Genomic DNA, 19,412 nt, shown 5'->3' on the forward strand with positions numbered 1-19,412 from the left:
ACTTCCCTCTTAGAACTGCTTTTGCTGCATCCCATAGGTTTTGGGTCATTGCGTTTTCATTTGTGATTTGTTTCTAGGTATTTTTTTGATTTCCTCAGTGATCTCTTGGTTATTTAGTAGCATATTGTTTAGCCTCCATGAGTTTGTGTTTTTTAGAGTTTTTCTCCCTGTAATTGATTTCTAATCTCATAGCATTGTGCTCAGAAAAGAGGTTTGATATGATTTCAATTTTCTTAAATTTACTGAGGTTTGATTTGTGACCCAAGGTGTTATCTATCCTGGAGAATGTTCCGTGTGCCCTTTAGAAGAAAGTGTATTCTGCTTCTTTCGGATGGAATGTCCTATAAATATCAATTAAGCCTATCTGGTCTAAAGGGTCATTTAAGGCTGTGTTTCCTTATTAGTTTTCTGTCTGGATGATCTATGCATTGTTGTAGGTGGGGTGTTAAAGTTCCCCACTATTATTGTGTTACTGTTGATTTCCCCTTTTATGGCTATTAGCATCTGCCTTATGTATTGAGGTGCTTCTATGTTGGGTGTGTAAATATTTACAATTGTTATATCTTCTTCTTGAATTGATCTCTTGCTCATTATGCAGTGTCCTTCTTTGCCTCTTGCAACAGTCTTTATTTTAAAGTATATTTCGTCTGATGAGTACTGTTACTCCAGCTTTCTTTTGATTTCCATTTGCATGGAATGTCTTTTTCTAATCCCTCACTTTCAGTCTGTATGTGTCCCTAGGTCTGAAGTTGGTCTCTTGTAGACAACATATTACAGGTCTTGTTTTTGTATCCATTCAGCCAGTCTGTGTCTTTTGGTTGGATCATTTAATCCCTTTACATTTAAGGTAATTATTGATATGTATGTTCCTATTACCATTTTCTTAATTGTTTTGGGTTTGTTTCTATAGGTCTTTTTCTTCTCTTGTGTTTCCCACCTAGAGAAGTTCCTTTAACATTGGTTGTAAAACTTGTTTTGCGTTGCTGGATTCTCTTAGCTCTTGCTTGTCTATAAAGTTTTTGATTTCTCCATTGAGTCTGAACAAAAGCCTATTGGGTAATCTTGGTTGTAGGTTCTTCTGTTGCATCATTTTAAATGTATCCTGCCACTCTCTTCTGACCTTCAGAGTTTCTGCTGAAAAATAAGCTGATAACCTTATGGGGATTCCCGTGTACATGTTTTGTTGCTTTTCCTTTGCTGTTTTAATATTTTTTCTTTGAATTTAATGTTTTACTTTGATTAATATGTGTCTCGGCATGTTTCTTCTTGAGTTTATCCTGTATGGGACTCTCTGTGCTTCCTGAACTGGGGTGGCTATTTCCTTTCCCATGTTAGAGAAGTTCTTGACTATAATCTCTTCAAATATTTTCTCAGACCCTTTCTCTTTCTCTTCTTCTTTGATTCCTATAATTTGAATGTTGGGCATTTAATGTTGTCCCAGAGGTCTCTGAGACTGTCCTCATTTCTTTTCTTTTCTTTTTTTTCTTTATTATGCTCCTTGGCAGTTATTTCTACCATTCTACCTTCCAGCTCACTTATTAATTCTTTTGTCTCAGTTATTCTGGTATTGATTCCCTCTAGTGTATTTTTCATTTCAGTTATTGTTTTGTTCATCATTGTTTGTTTCTTGTTTAGTTCTTTCAGGTCCTTGTTAAACATTTCTTTTACCTTCTCCATCTGTGCCTTCATTTTCTTCCCCAAGATTTTGGATAATCTACTATCATTACTATGAATTCTTTTTCAGGCTGGTTGCCTATTTCCTCTTCATTTATTAGTTCTTGTAAGTTTTTACCATGCTCCTTCGTCTGTGACATATTTCTCTATCATCTCATTTTTGTTGATGGGTGGAGCCATGTTCTTATCTTGCTGGTCGTTTGGCCAGAGGCATCCAGGACTGTAGTTTTCAGGCAGTTGGGTGGAGCTGGGTCTTGGTGCCAAGATGAAGATATCCAGGAGAGCTCATATGGATTAATATTCCCTAGGGCCTGAAGTTTTCTGTTAGTTCAGTGGCTTGGACTCGGCACTCCTACCACAGGGGCTCAGGCTGGACTGCCAGCCTGTGAGGAGACGTGACCTCCACTTCCTCCTACTCCACCATCTTGACTCTGCCCCTAGAACTGGAGCCATGCTAGGTAGGTCCAGCTCTTCCATTGCAGGTCTTGAGGCATCAGATAGCTTGGACCCAGGCAGGGAATGGCCACAGCCAACATGGCTTGGGAGGCCCCTGCCCCATTTGGGGGCCTCTTCAGAACTGTCCTCTGCACCCAAGATAAGCCAGGGGACCTGATTGCCCCAAAGCCCCCACCAGAAAGAAAGACCTGGGGTGCAGGGGAAGTGGAAGTCCACTTTACAGATTTGAGATAACACAGTTGTGTTTGAATTTCAGAAATATTTAGAGAAAATATATTTATATATGTTCTTTATAAAGTCCAGAATTTTAGAAATGTCAAATGCTATATCTGGCCTTTTGCTGTGTTCAGAAAAAAATTAAGATTAGAGTACACCTTTTAATATATCAGCTTACAAATTATCAATAATTCACATAAAAATGAGACACCTCAGTGCATTATGAGTTTTATTAACCTTATTTCATTTAGAAAGTTGCAGGTGTATTTTATACTGCCATAGAAGTGTAAAGCATGAAATTTAAAAATAAATTCTTTAAATTTGATTCTCAATTTGTCAAAAAAATTAACTAGATGCACATGAATTATTGTTTTCTCAAATATTGTGACTTTTAGCCATACCACTACTTCATTTTAATTTTTGTGGTAAGATATTGATATGAAACCATTTGTCATTTGAAATGAACAACTAAACTCTCATGTTGTAAAATTTCTGTTTATCACTTTTAATATTACAATGGGGGCTTAAATAAAAATATTTTTCATTGCAAGCTTGTTTATTGTGTTGATAACTAGGATCAAGGATACAATGATTTGTCTTCAAACAATTTATTTGAAAAATCAAATTTATATACGTAATTGAGTTCTTATGATTTGGGAAAATTTTTGTAATTATATCTTAGGATGTTCCTTTAAAATGTTCAACATTTTAAAAACTATATTTAAAGCATGTAGTTTTCTATTTCTACCTACAGTTTTCTATTTCTATTTCTACTCCTTCCCAATATGTTTATAAATAACTTCTTTTCTTGAATGTTTATAAATTAATGATAAAAGGGGTGTTTTATCATTTTATATTTGATATTTTACATGATAATAAAGATTAAGAAGGATTAATAATGGTTAACAAGAATTAATAAAGTTAAAATCCTAAATTTGATCTCTCAGTGAAATATCAAAATCTGTCTTCAGAAATACAAGTTATTACACCTTGATGTGTAATGAAGATGCTAAGGAAATATTAAATAAAAATGGTATTTTATTAATTGTATAATATTAATATAGACAAATGATGTATCAAAATTTCCTAAAGTAGCCACCCTGGATATATATGTACTTGAAAAGCCTAATTACTTAATTGTCAAAAGTAGACCATATCAATTCCAGAGTAGAAATCAAAAAAGAATTGTTCAAAATTGATAAGGTAGTTGTAGGAGAATGACAAGGGGCAAGACATCAAGGATACTGATAATATCAGTGTGATGTATAAGTTTTCTTTTGCTGCTGTAACAAATTACTGCAAACTTTGTGGTTTAAAACAGTACAAATATATTCTTACAGTTCTGGAGGTCACCAGTCCAAAATGGATTTTACTAGGTTAAAATCAAGGTGTTGGAAGAGCTGTATTCCTTCTTGGAAGTTTTAGGGGAGAATCAATCCCTTTTGTTGCCTCTTCTGGCTTTTAGAAGATCTATGCATTCCTCAGCTTGTGGACCCCTTCTGTCTTCATAGTCAGCAATGGCTGTTTGAGTATTTCTCACATCACATCATTCTGACACTGAATCCTCTGCTTCCCTCTTCCACATTTATGGACTCTGGTGATTACATTAAGTTCCCTGGGATAATCCAGGATCATTTCCCCATCTCAGCATTATCTGATTAGCAACCTTAATTTGATTTGTAATCTTAATACCCTGTTATCCTGTAAACTAAAATATTTATAGGCTCTGGGTTTAGGATGCGAACATTTTGGGAAACTATTATTTTGCTTACCACAAGTGATGAGCTATAAAAACTAGTATTGTTAGGCACAGAAGAAAAACTATAAAAGGCTGAAAAACTGTATATATTAAATATTAGTGCCTTCAAATATCTTGAGATGAGAAAGTATATAAATTTTGAGTTTAGGTTGACTTTCTTCTCATATTTCTTAGCTTTTCTTGTTAGTTTTTACCAGTTTAAGTTTTAATCTATATGGTTTAGTGTATGATATCTAAAATTCCATCATTATTGATGGGTGGGACTGTTAGTCTTCTATCATCTTCCTCTGCTGGCCAGGGTTATTAATGTTTAAAGCAGCCAGAGAGAAAATAAAAGTATCATATGTGATCCCTCTAGTGTAGAATAGTTTGGAATATTCATTCATCAACTTCTTTGTCAACACTTTGACCTAATTAGTTGGCTACTTTAAGAAATCCCAAAAACTAATGAAATTACAGCTGCTCTTGATAATGATGTTAAATTATCTCCAGGAGTTTATTTAAGCACACCTTACTTGTATATGGTTGAAAGCTAATATTCAATGTAAACTACATCTACTTTACTTCATAATTTTTTATAAAATCAAGTTAAAAGTGATAAAAATCATTCAAGATCTATGTCTTTGTCAGGTTACCTTAACACCTCCCCTAAAGGCCTCAACCATGTATTGTATTAGAAGACATTCTGTATCTGGAAAACATGTATAGTTGGTTTATTTTCCCACACAATTATAAACAATCAACCATTTATTATATATATAATGGATATTATCCATACATAATAAGAGAATTTCAGGATTTAGGTACTGAAAGAGAAATAATGGAGTAACTAAGCTTAACCTAATTTATAAAAGAAAAGATGTCTACATCAAGTTAAATTTAAAAGCCTATGCTTCACTTTCTGAGCCTATATTGTGTTTTATTCTCACTTCATCTTAAAAAAAATATCATTCCAAAAATGGAGCCCTCCTACACTGTTGGTGGGAGTGTAAATTGGTGCAGCTACTATGGAAAACAGTATGGAGATTCCTTAAAAAACTAAAGTTACCATATGACCCAGCAATTCCACTCCTAGGTATATAAGATGAACACTCTAATTTGAAGGACACTCTACTCAATATTCTGTAATAACCTAAATAGGAAAAGAATTTGAAAAAGAATAGATACTTGTATATGTATAACTGAATCACTTTGCTGTACACCTGAAACTAGCACAACATTGTTAATCAACTATACTCCAATATAATTTATTTTTTAATTTTAAGAAGATACATGCACCCCAAGGTTCAGAGCAGCACTATTTACAATAGCCAAGACATGGAAGCAACCTAAATGTCCATCAACAGATGAATGGATAAAGAAAATGTGGTATATATAATATATACAATGGACTATTACTCAGCCATAAAAAGAAATGGAATAATGCCATTTGCAGCTTCATGGATGGACTTGGATATTATCATACTAAGTGAAGTAAGTCAGACAGAGAAAGATAAATACCATATGATATCACTTATATGTGGAATTAAAAAAAAATGCTACAAATGAACTAATTTACAAAACCAAAATAGACTCACAGACATAGAAAACAAACTTATAGTTACCAAAGGGGAGGTGGGGAGAGGAATAAATTAGGAATTTGGGATTGACAGATATGAACTATTATATATAAAATAGATAAATAACAAGGGCCTACTGTATAGCACAGGAAACTATACTCAGTATCTTTTAATAATCATTAATGGAAAAAAGTCTGAAAAAGAAATCCTCACCATCACAGGTTACTCAGACATTGTGTTAAGTTCTTGGGAAGAAGCAAGAGTTACAGAGGTCTTACAATCACACATATTTGAAGATATCTGAGCTAAAGGCAGAAAAAATTAACTTGGATATTCTTTCTTTTCCTCTCTTTATAAATGTCACACCTACACAAAGACAGGTAAGTTAACATACTCCTTTGTTTCATAGTGAAGTTGTCTGACATTAGAGAGTGCAGATCTGAAGGCCTTTTAGATTTTTGCTTGGGTTTGGTTTAGGCCCCTGGACTTAGATTATAGACAACAAAAAGGTGAAAACATTTATGTTTTCCCTTGTTGCCCTAGGTCTTTATAATTTATGATTTCTGATATATAGATGCCAGAAAGGAAGATTTAAAAGAAGTCACACTTAACATTGGCTTTCTGGAAGGCACAAGTCTCATAGGCCTCCTGAATTTGGTAGCATAGACTTGTGATTTTTTATAATAGAATGGCAGTGTGACTCTAGAGACCCCAAAAAAGGCAAACTTTTGTGTGTGACTCCAGTTGCTCATTATGAATTGTACAAAAACACTGGGGCAAGATGGGACCTTTGGAATTGAGAGGTAATTGAAAAAATATTTTAATACAGGGAAAGGGTCATTTATAAAATCTCCATAAATTATATTTCCTATTCTGAGTCAGGTTTGAGACAGAGCAATGCCTCACCTATGAGTAAGCTGGCAGACATATGAGGTCAATTACCTATGATAAGTTTTTCTTAGACAGAATATTCTTCTCTATTGTACCCCAAGGTCCCAAAGGGCAATGGTTATAAGAGCCAGTACTGGTGTTGCTAACTAGGTAGCAAAATGAAGATGTTCTTATCAGAAAAATATGATTGAATGGAAATAAAAATACTTAATAGTTATGTATCCTTGGTCAATTTACTAATTTTTTCTAAGGCTCAGTTCCCTCATCTAGAGAATAGAAAAAAAAAAAAAAAACATTGTTCTTATACATTTTTTTTAATAATTAAAGTTAATAACTATATAAAACAGTATGGATATTCCTACAAAAAACTAAAGATAAAGTTCTGAGTATTACCCAGTACATATTTGTTCCAATTTCTTTCCTCTTTTTTTTTTTTTTTTGTGGTATGCGGGCCTCTCACTGTTGTGGCCTCTCCCTTTGCGGAGCACAGGCTCCAGACGCGCAGGCCCAGAGGCCATGGCTCACGGGCCTAGCCTCTCCGTGGCATGTGGGATCTTCCCGGACCGGGGCACGAACCCGTGTCCCCTGCATTGGCAGGCAGACTCTCAACCGCTGCACCACCAGGGAAGCCCTCCTCTTTTTTTTAGAACAAGTGATCAAAAAAAGACATTAAGGTAGGGTTCAAGGATTTCACAGGGTAGAGAAAAGAGTCATTTGAATAAGTAGGAGGAATTTAGGATAAATGAACTTTTTTAAAAAAAGAGGAAAGAGGAGAAGGAGGAGAGAAAATGAATGAAGAAGAGATCATAGATTGGGTACAGCTGAAGGAATGATTTACCAGTACAGTAGTCTGACTTGCCTATAATGTAAGGAGTATTTGGCGGAATAATTGGAAACCACTCTGAGATGAACGTCTGGGACCAAATTGTGAAAAGTCCTCATGGAATATACATAGGCAAAAAATATGTTTTTAATTCTGACTGTTCTCTGAACAGGAAGCAAAATAATACTGTCATTTCCTTTTTCATTTGGCTTCAGAGAATGCTTTGGGTCTCTCAAGACTGCTAGCAAGCACCCTCTCAGGTAAGAAAAATAAGCTCAATACAATTTTGGTAAATGAATGAACAGATGCTAATGGAAAGAGATTTTCCTTTAAATAAAAGTAGGTTGCATCTTGACAAGATGGTATCTTATTTAAATAACTCTGTGATCGTAAACTGTCCCAGAAGTAGTAGGAGCCCAGCCCAAACAATTACACATGGCTATTTAAATTTACATTTAAATTAATTAAATTAAAAAATCAATTCCTAAGTTGCACTGGCCACACTTCAAGTGTTCAATAGTTACATGTGCCTAGTGTTTACTATATTTGAAACTTTAGGTTATATAACATTTCCTCCCTTAAAGAAAATTCTATTGGGTAGGGTTGAATTTATAATAGTATAGCTAGTCTTATGAATGTAGGTGTATTCCATTATGCCCCATAGGAACTCCTTTTATCCATTTATTTGTTCATTCATCCATAGGGTGACCGATTTCTCCCAATTTTCTCTAAACTTACCTTGTTTTAGCAGGGAAATGACACAAATCTTCCCAGCTCTTGTGGAGATTTACATTGGTGATTTGACAGTGATTAATTCTTGAGTATGTCCTTGTCTACTTCCACGCTGGTTTACTCTACAGTACTAAGAGTTTACATTGATTTCCTACCTTGTACTTTGATCTTTCATTTTGCTTGCTACTACCTCATTTCTCCATTGTTCTATGAGAAATAGGGCTCTTCTCCAAAGACAAGATTTTGCCTGGGATGTAACATCATCTTCAGCCTCTTTCTCATGGGGCTTTAATTCTTTTGCATATATTTTATACAATGATATATTAGTCTTTACATGAATAAACTAATATTTGTAGATCTGACCATTTTCTGGTGTTTACTTGGAATACTGCATAGTCATATGCAGCTTGAATAATCGCTCTTGTAAAGAAGATTGCCCAAGTGATACCAAAGTGCTTTATTCCCATGGAAATTAAGGTTTCAGAATTTCTATTTGACTTTGCCTCTGTAAATGTTTTCAGTCCTTCTTGTGTCAAAGCAAATTGAGTTTTTCTCTGTTCCATTTTGATGTGACTGTGAAGTGTTCTATCACTGTACCATTTAATTAGGCAATTTCACAATGATTCCATGTGTTCCACTTTGGTCACAGGTAAGAATTTTCTTTACAATACCAATAACATATAAGGTGTTCAAACCCTCATAACCTATATTATTGGAGAAGAAGAAGATTTTGAGGTGTCCTAAATCACCAGAAAGTGAACTGCATATTGGAATGGGATGGACAATGGCTGAGCAGAATCTGGGAATATAGACTGACCATCAACAGTAGGGACTTATTTAGAGTAGACTAAGTTGCAGGAGAATAAAATAGAACTACATATGAAGTAGCTCAATACGATAACATTTTAGTTTTGCTTTCATAACTCGCTTAGGGGGTGTCTAGGTGTATAAGCATTGGGGTGTGGCTAGAGTTTATCATCAATTTATTTAGGCACACAAATAGGTAGAGGTTCTTCCATCTTCAATTATCTTCCAAGGTCACCATATTTGCTCTGGTTATCTATTTCTACATAAAACACTATCTCAAAACTTAGGGGCTGAAAAAAAGAGACAAAAACACTCACACAATTTACCAATAGCCCCTGGATTCACCTGGTAGATTCTTCTGCTGGTCTCATCTGAGCTCACTCATGTGACTGTTGTCATCTGAAACCTCAATTTGGTCTTCATTCCCATACCCAGTAGCTCAGATGGAATAACTAGAGTAGTTCAAGGCCAGCCAGAAATCCATGATGGCTATATTCAAATGTCTGACAGCTCAGATGGGATTGCTGCACCAGGTGAAAACTGGCCAGAAATTTCTCTTTCTCTACATTGTCTTTCCAATAAGGCAGATGAAATTCTTTACATAGAAGCTCAGGGTTCCAAGAGGGTAAATGTTGAAGTTATCAGGACTCCTAGGGGCTAGGCCTTGAAATGGGACTCACCATAGCAATTGTATTTTATTTACCCAAGAAACTCACATGACCAGCAGAGATTCTCATCCTGATGAAAAGAGTGGCAAGGAATTTGTGACCAGATTTAATATCCCAAGGCAATTGTCTCTATCCAGCTAATTGAAGGGAGAATGACCATGGGAAGGACATAAGAAGTTTTAATGAGTAGGTCTGAAAGTGGCATGTATTATTGCTATTCATTTTCTGTGACCACATATTCATCCCATTGCTGTCTACATATCCCCTTTGCAATGAGAATTATCAGCTTATTCCATTATGAGGTCAATTATATTTCTGTGAATCTTAAACTTGGACTTAGCTATTGGATTATATTTTGTTTTATTTTTTTGAACAAGGGACACAGGGAGAAACCTGAAAAAATGAGTGAGCTTTGAGTTTACCTTCTCTTGCTGCTCTTGGAAGATCCTGCTTCCACTGCTATCTGAAGTCCCAGATAATCTGTTGGATGATGAGAGACAGATGGCTCAGAATTTCCCATTACCCCAGATAACAGCTAAACAACTTCCAGAAGGAGATTCACAGATAAATGAGTGAACCCAGCAAAATCAAGAAAACTTCACAGTTGAGTCTCATCCAAATTATTAATTTATAGAATCATGAGCTAAACAAATGGTTGTTTTAAGCCACTAAATTTAGGAGTGCTTTGTTATATACGAAAAGCTAACTGAAACATACTCTATTATTTAGAACTCAGTTCCACCTAACTACAAATGAATCTGAAATGTGTATATTTTAGTTGTGCACCAAGGACGAAGAGAAATCTGATTTAGATGAAGTTAGCAGTCTGCCACAATGCAAACTCCTATTCATCAGATATCCATTTGTACCCTTCTTTTCATGAATTCAGATAAAATACACTCAGTCTCTTCACTAGTTCCATCCAATTACTGCATTCATCTAAAAAAAACAGAGTTTTCTGGTATTAACATGTTCTTTCCATATTGCCATGATGTGGTTTTTATAGTAGGCTTACTTATAAAATACAAATGCAAATTATCTCTCCCTGCAATTTACCCACTTCTGATATATAATGGCAGAGCAAGAAAAGATGATACATAATAAAATTTCTTATTTATAAAAGTAATAACAATAAACATATAATAGTCACTCATCCATAGAGGTGATGCAATTCTGCTGAGAAAACATTGTGTGACCCAGATTTTTTTTTTATACCTTGGATCTTCTCTCTATATGGATCTTGCTTGTTCATGGTCTTCTGTGGCCACTGGCTCCATATTCTGGGTAGTTCTTTCTTGTCCATAATTTGTATGGTCACGTTCTAAGTAGTCCATTAGGAAATAACTTGTACCGGTTTTATTCTATTTACTACCCAGGTTTTTACCATCACAGATTTTTTTAATATCAGGCTCATTGTTTGTCTCAAAAACAACTCAGTAAGCTTCTGATCTTTTTTGCTTACATTTAGTACCATATGCCAGTAATTTCCACTGAATTTATTTCCAGGAAAGAGTTCTTAGAATTATTTTTATATTTGCCTCTTTTTCCTCATTGTCTGTCTCATTTTAATAGGAGTCATTCAACTTTGAGGCCATATAAAACAATATGACTGGATAGAAAACTTTCTATTCTATGTTTTGGAATCCAAGGGCAGTTAAATTTTATGCTTCTGCAAAGCTGTTAATTCCTTGACTCAATCCTTTATAGCTCTGCTCTGAAAAAGCCAATTCTTATCTAGCTAAGTTATTTTTGTTAAAACCCTGCTAAATGAAGCAATTCAGTAAACCCATACTAAAATTCTATATCAGTGGGTTCTATTCCATCATTTACCCTTGAACTACAGAAATGGTAGAATCTTTGTCTTCTGAGTTACTGAAATCATAGTGTTACAAAGTGTTTTAAATCAATTATGTCATGAGAATTCCTTCTAGTCTCTGATATCATTTTAATAATTGCCTACCATATGACAACCAAATATTAATACTGATTTATGTATTAATTAGTGTAGGTTAGGTAATAATGCCAATTAGAATCAAACTTATTCTATGCAATAAAAATGTATTTCTTGCTTACATAAGAATCTTGGGTAGTATCCAGGTAAATAAGGCGTTCTGCTTCACATATTCAGAGACTCAGGATAAAGACTGTATTATCATCTTCAACATGTGACTTTCTACTTCACCATCATTTTCTCTGTCCATTCAGAAGAAAGAGGAAGTAGCATGAAGAACTTTTTATGGGAAGTTTATTTGGGGAAAAGGGAGAGAGAGTCAGGCAACTTTTATCTTTCATTGGCTAGATCTGGAGGACATGATTACACCTAACATCAAAGGGGTTTGGGAAATGTAGTCAAGCTGTGTGTCCACAAGGAAGAGCCATATTTGATCATTGTTAATCTCAATTACAAAGATCCTCACTACTAGGGAAAACATAGGTCAACTTAACACTTGTTCATTTGGTTTTCAGAACATCTGTCAAATACTGTTTGCCAGGCTTTGCCTTCTCTGGCATAAGCTCATGGTTGCTCAATCTACTATGCCATTTGCCACATAATCCTCCTCCCTCTACTATTCTTCCTGTGTTAATTGTAATCCTGTACTTGAGGCAGTCAACTTTCTTATGAATCTTTTTATCTTGGCTTAGTCCAGAAGATTTTACTAAGAGTCCATCATATGAGTTTATTTATGGTTTTACAGTAACTAATTTATCTTCCTGCTTGCACTGAGGGAGTATTTGAATGGAACTTGTTTAAATTGAAATGATATCCTGACACACTGCTTTTATCCTCCTTGGCGAAAGCAGTGATGATCTTCCTGAGCAGAAGAATCAGTAAATCTTTTCCACTCATAAACTATGAATTAACCTATCTTGTAACACAGATCATGTGCATTCCCAGACTACAATATTAGCAGTCTTGCAGGACTATTTCACACCATTAGGATTTGCTGGCTACCTACTGAATCTTTTAGCAACTTCTTAGGATTAAAAAAAAAAATCACACTAAAGAACTGGCCACTGGGGTCATAGAGTAAAGAAAATATGGCTTTGTCAATGAGATTTTTTTCTACTTGCAACTGTAAACCAAAGCAACTAAGTGAAATAATGTAGAACCTTTCAAAGTCAGAAAACTGTGGGAGGTGGGATAGTAAGTGGGATAATAAGTGGGTGGGATAAAAATAATAAGAAGTATTATTTTTAATTGGGTGATTAAAGAAGCAGACTGAGATTGATATTCATTGGCTGCCTTTCTCTTAGTAACAGTTCACATTTTCCAGACATGCTGCTTTATTGAGATTAATCCTCCCGTCCATGTTCGAAAATGTGACTGATTGCCATAATCCAATTGAAATGCTCCATCCCATGATTACAAATCCAATTACATTTATGAAACTTTAATATCTCTTTACTGCTAGATTTGAATATGTGAACATGTAGCCTTAGGAAACACCAGAAAGATATCTATCAGAAGTAAGATGGGAGTTTTCCAAGAAAGGATCCAAAACTAGCTGTTGAACAGAGATCAAGATGGCCAAGTAGGAGGACACTGGACTCACCTCCACTCACAAACACATCAAAACTACAACTAAATATACAACTAAATATACAGAGTGACTCTTTTTGAAATCTACCTGGGGACTTGCATAACAGCTCTTCTACAACCAAGGTTATAAAGAAAGATCCACATAGCACCTGGTAGGAAGGAAGAAGAAGCAATCTGATTGGGACCCACAACCCAGAGGGGGACACAGAAACAGGAGAAGAATATCACAGGCTTGATGATACAACATTTCTACTCCTGGATATATATCCAAAGGAAAAAAAGCACTAATTGGAAAAAAAATGGATGCACCCCAATGTTCATAGCAGCATTATTTACAGTAGCCAAGATAAGGAAGCAATTACGTGTCCATCAACAGATGAATGGATAAAAAAAAGATGTTTTATACATATATATATGCATACATATATGCATACATACACACACACATAATGGAATATTAGCCATAAAAGTATGAAATTTTGCCATTCACAACAACATGGATGGACATGGAGGCTATAAATAAGTCAGACAGAAAATCAAACTCTATGTTTTCACTTATATGTGGAACCTAAAAAATAAAACAAATTAATAAAAGCAAAACAGAAACAGACTTATAGATACAGAGCAAACTAATGGTTACCTGTTGTAAAGTGATGGAGGGAGGGGCAAGACAGGGGAAGAGGATTAAGAGGTACTAACTACTATACTAGTAAATAAGTTACAAGGATGTAATATTCAGCACAGGGAGTATACCCAATATTTTATAATAACTTTAAATGGAGTATAATCTATAAAAATGTTGAATCACTATGTTGTACACCTGAAGCTAATATAACATTTTAAGTCAACAATATTTCAATTTAAAAAAAATTTAAAAAGCGTTGAGCTAGGAAACATGGCTAAAACTCACACCTGATTACATTGTTGACTTACCCAAGTAGTAATTAAATGTTAAAATTTGTTTTATATATTAAGTTTGCGTTATTTTAAAAAACTGATTTGAAAGTAGTTTCTGATATCTGCAACAAGAAGTATTCTAAATGGAACAACTGATGAGAAAAGGAGAATGGTTAATGGTTAGACATGAAACATATATTGTTAACAGTTTACATAATCAAAAATATCTAAACTTCTAATTAATATTATTGACCATATCTAGATTTGCCTGAAAAAAAGCATCCAAATATAAATGTTGTTTTCCTATTAAATGTTTCTCTACCTCTTTCAAAAGAACACAATTTTAGACAACCTTATGAATTACTCCTCTAGAGACCCAGTCATTTGAATCAAAAAAATTGTCAAAAAGCCAAAAATATAAGTAACTCATGTAGATATTTTTAAGGACATATAACTGGGTACACAATAGTTATCAGTCCCTGCCTTTTACATACTATGTTAAACTTCAGATGGTTAATTACCTTGCCCTAGAGTACAGAGTTAGTAATTAAAAGAGCTGAGATTTAAAGCTAGATTTCAATGACTCCAAAGCCAAACATCTTTTTACTCCCCCTAGGATATCCAAAGAAAACCATGAAGAATATTGAAGTTCACCCTAGTGTATGCACCCTAGAATGTCAGAGGACTGATCTTAAGGCTACAAGGACTAAAGCATAAGCTTTAAGTATAGACTTCAAAAGTAGAGATAAACTAGGAAAGTTAAATGCACACAGCTATCCAGAAATGGCCCACAATTTTGGCTTTTTTACCTAATAATTGAAAGGGAGTTCAGGAAACAAATTTAAATATTATTATTTTTATCCACCGTATAACTTCACTTTTTCAAGGCAGTTGCCTATATATTAATGCATGGTAATTACAGTTATTCTTTCTTAGGAATAACTAGGAAAAACTGAGCATTGTAATTAAATTTCATTGGCATTTTCATTGAGATGAATGAATTTATATAGTTTTTTAAATTTCTTTTTTTTAATTGAAGTATAATTGATATACAATATTATATAAGTTACAGGTGTACAATATAGTGATTCACAATTTTTGAAGGTTATCTCCATTTATAGTTATTATAAACTATTGGCTATGTTCCCTGTGCTGTATAATATATACTTATAGCTTATTTTATACATGAGTTTTTTTGTTTTTTTTTTTTAGATTCTGTCATTTTATTCACATAGTATCCAAAAAACTCTTTCCATGATTAAGCAGTAATTCACAATACATGTATCTTTTGAGGCATTTGCTGCTTTAATAGATGGCTTGTTCCTCTCTTTAATTATGAAAAGAATGAGACCCAAATAAAAAGACTCCTACATTTTTAATAAATGAAAATGTACAAAACTCAATACTTATTCATATTTACTAGAGCTACAAAGTATAATCACTATCAGAAAATTCTAAAATTAAAATTTGTATTCTCCTCTCCCCTTACTAGTCTAATATTTATCAATATTCTAAGCAGAGCATGAAATCCCACATTTGTCTCAGGAGTTACTCCAAGCACTAGATATGACTGAATTTTCTGATAATGAAATGTTTACACTTCATGAGGAGCAAAGAAGTTCACCATGAAGCCTATCTTCCCTTCTCCTTCTAAGGACTTTCATTTCTCATGGTTGCCTCCATATTGGGTAACGGTGGCACCATGGGAGGCACGACAATCCATGTATTCTTGTAATACATACAGAGTTTTATTAAGGATCCCTGGAAAGGGGGACATTATGTTATATATTGTCAGAATACTTAAAAAAAATACCAGTCATTTACTTTTTAAACAAGAGAATCTGATTGAATTAAATGTGGGTTAAACTCAATGGACTCTTTAAATTGAACTTTAGTGATTTTCTCATTTGTACAAGAGTATCAAAATCCAAGGTCTTAACATCATGATAAATTGTCTAGAAACTCATTTACTAAGAATGCATAAGACCCTGAAAAGGTTGTCCTGTGATGCCTGAAACATGTTCACAGCTGATTTATGCCAGAACAGAGGCCATGAAGAACTCTGAAGGATAGTCACCAGCTGTTAAGGGTTCCCATTTCCAGGTAAGTACGCTTCTCCATTATGTGCTGCACTTACCAGGTAACATCAGTCTTGTTTGGACAGTCTTTTCTTCATCTTCCTTATTTCTTTATGTTAAGGTGATCATCAACTTTATATAAGCACCCACAGATAACTGCTAATTATTAGAACACTCATATTTAGGCCACTTCCTGAAGACATGTAAAGCAAATCTTAATGCTTTCACTGGGATATTTCCAATATAAATTGTAAAGCAGATAATTTTTTTTCCTACACAGGAAATTACTTAGTATCATCAACAGTATGTATAGATGATATTATACATCAACTATACCTCAATTTTAAAAATTGAAACAAAACAGTATGTAGGTTCTCAGGTTTTTGTAAGGGATGAGTAAAGTCCCTTTACTCACCTGCTTCCTAAAAATGACCCTGGATATTTCAGCTTAGGTCTTGAGGTACATATTCTTTTGGGTCTCCTCAATCCTATTCTCATATTTTGAATCTGGTAACAGAAAATAAAACAGGAAATTTATTTTATTTTATTATTATTATTTTTGGCCATGCCACGTGACTTGGAGGATATTAGTTCCCTGATCAGGGATTGAACCCAGGCATGCAGCAGTGAAAGCGTGGAGTCCTAACCACTGGACTGCCAGAGAATTCCCAGGAAATTTTTTTTAAAAACTGATTTAATCTTTGGTCTAATAAGTCCAATGTGCAAGTAATGAAATGGAGAATACCAACTTATATACTAACTCACACACTCCTTCTCAACAGGGAAAATGTACTTGTCTAAAAAGGAACATACTAGTTCATTATATGTGTTAATAATGGAAACAGTAGAACATGTCTGAGAGTATCTTTTCAAGAGTTGCACTAGGAATGAAATTCCAATTTAAGCTTTAGAGTCTCAATCATCTGAACTGATACTGTACTGAAAAGCAGAAAAGCAAACAATGCTGACAGAAAATATTCTACATTCTCTCCTGTGGCTTTTACAACCTTTGAAAGGAAATTGGTGCCCACTGAAACTACCGATATATACTAAAGGAGTATTGGTGCCTTGTGTCTGCTCCCCTGTTGAAAAAGTTCTCAGTAAATGCTTTGACTCCCTCACAACACTGATGGGACTTTTTCTCCAGCATGTTTCTTGCTATGTCTGAAAATATTTGAGCTCTGACTAAAGGCTTCCCCACATTCATGACATTTGAAGGGTTTCTCCCCAGTGTGGATTCTTCAATGTTGAATCAGGATTGCACTTCGGCTGAAAGCCTTTGCACACACGTCACATGTATAAGGTTTCTCTCCACTGTAGATCCTCTGATGTAGGTTAAGGGCTGAACTCTGCCTAAAGACTTTCCCACATTCATCACACTTGTGTTTTTTTTTTTTTGAGGATGGTTTCCCTGTCTTCTTTCAAACTTTCTATCTTGTTCACAGGTTCCTCTAAAGGTGAAACTCTGGGAAGCATTCATTTGAAGGGTGTTAGAAACTTTGTAATGCAGTTCTTGGCCTGAAGAAGTCTTTCGCCTTGAAGCTGATTTCACATTTATAGTTCCGGTGTCTCTGTCATTTTGTCTTAAGGTGTGAAGCTCCTTCGATGCCCACTGCAGTTGCTTTTTTGTGGGCTTAAGCTGGCTACGTGGTGTCTCCTGAGTGATTTCACAAGTTGGTAGCTTCTTTGCAAGCATGTCTTCATTTCGTCCAAGAAAGACCTGTTCAGCCGCCCTGTCATGTTCTTTCTCCAGCTCCTCCAGCATCATCATGGCTTCCTCTCCACTCTATGGTCAATTCTCTTGAAACCAGGCCTGCAGCTCCTCAGGCAACATGGCCAGGAACTGCTCCAGCACAAGCAGCTCCAGCATCTGCTCCTTGCTGTGCATCTCTGGCCTCAGCCACTGACAGCATAGCTCACGGAGCCAGCTCAGAGCCTCCCGTGGCCCAGGTGACTCCTGGTAGTCAAACTGCCTGAACTACTGGTGGTAGGTCTCTGAGCTGTAGTGGCTGCTTCAGTGGCGGCTGCAGACCATATTACAGGCCCTTCCTCTTCCACCTTCATTACCAGAATGCAGTCAGGGTCACCTGAAGTTTGTGGAAGGAGTTTTGATGTCTCTCTCAATTTTGCAGACATTTGGACTGGGAATAGCTCAGAACTGCTAGGCTTTAATCTTCAAGAAGGTGAAACTCTCCTTATGACACTCCTCCTCTGCTGAGCCTGCACCCGACGGTCCTGGGACACCTTCCTCCACCATATGGTGCCGCTCCCGGATGGGGACCCGACTCCGCGAGACCACACGAGGAGAATATATACATAATAATTTGTACCTCTTAGTCCCCTACCCTTATGTTGCCCCTCCCCCTTCCCTCTCCCCTCTGGTAATCGCTAGTTTGTTCTCTATATCTGTGAGTCTGCTTCTTTTTTTCTATGTTCACTAGTTTGTTGGATTTATATTTTTAAATGATGAAATTTTACTGGGTTAAAGTGAAGAAAATAACAAATGTTTTCTTTAAAAGTTTGTTATTGAATTAACCCAGACAACAGAATTATTCTGCATCCTAACTAAATAAAATACATTATACCTAAGTTCAATAGTAAAAGAAATCCTTATTCATTTCCAGTTTGATAGCTTCACATAACTTATATGAAAGTATTATATGTCATACAAATGATTGTAAAATGTGATAACTTTCATAATTATGAATACAATTTTAAGTATATATGAACCAGAACATGTAGCTTTTTGACTGACCAGAGGTTAATGAATAACAAATGCCCTTAAAGCAGAGCTATATTTTGCTTTATTTTTTTCTGTTCTGAGAACCATTATTTTTAGCTGCTTAATGTAGAACAGAGAGTAGTGGCTCCTTTTGCAGATGAGTGGGACAATTTATACATCTGAAATGTTAATAATGTCATTCTCTTGGAATCCACCTCTCTGAAGCCCTGAGCATTCTTGTCTACATTTTCTTAACTACTCCTAGATTGCTATTGTTATCTGTGTCAAGGATGTGGAAGTCATAGAATGAGGCCTTTTCCTCTTAAAACAAGAAATAATTGCTTTCTTTTCTATTTTAGACTTCATTCATCATGAGTATAAAGGAAAAAGGCAAAAATAAGGTCATTGATTTTTGTATTGAAGAACTATTAGTACCAATGATTTATATCACAGTGTTATTATTAGAAAGGTATCAAATGATGTCTGTAAAATAATACAGAATGGCTTAGTCATTTTCAGTTTCTGGCTATATGAGGGTGATGTTCTTAGGTAACATAAAGGCTAAATATTATAGACCACACATACTGAT

General features: G+C 35.1%; 1 pseudogene; it reads right to left on the reverse strand.

Annotated features, from left to right (window-relative positions):
* Positions 1 to 17,219: 17,219 nt before the first annotated feature.
* LOC114902300 lies at positions 17,220 to 18,237 on the reverse strand (annotated as a pseudogene).
* Between the last annotated feature and the right edge of the window lie 1,175 nt (positions 18,238 to 19,412).

The sequence above is a fragment of the Monodon monoceros genome, unplaced genomic scaffold (assembly GCF_005190385.1).
Source record: "Monodon monoceros isolate NGI ecotype Baffin Bay Population unplaced genomic scaffold, NGI_Narwhal_1 Super_Scaffold_20, whole genome shotgun sequence".
Taxonomy (NCBI): Eukaryota; Metazoa; Chordata; class Mammalia; order Artiodactyla; family Monodontidae; genus Monodon; species Monodon monoceros.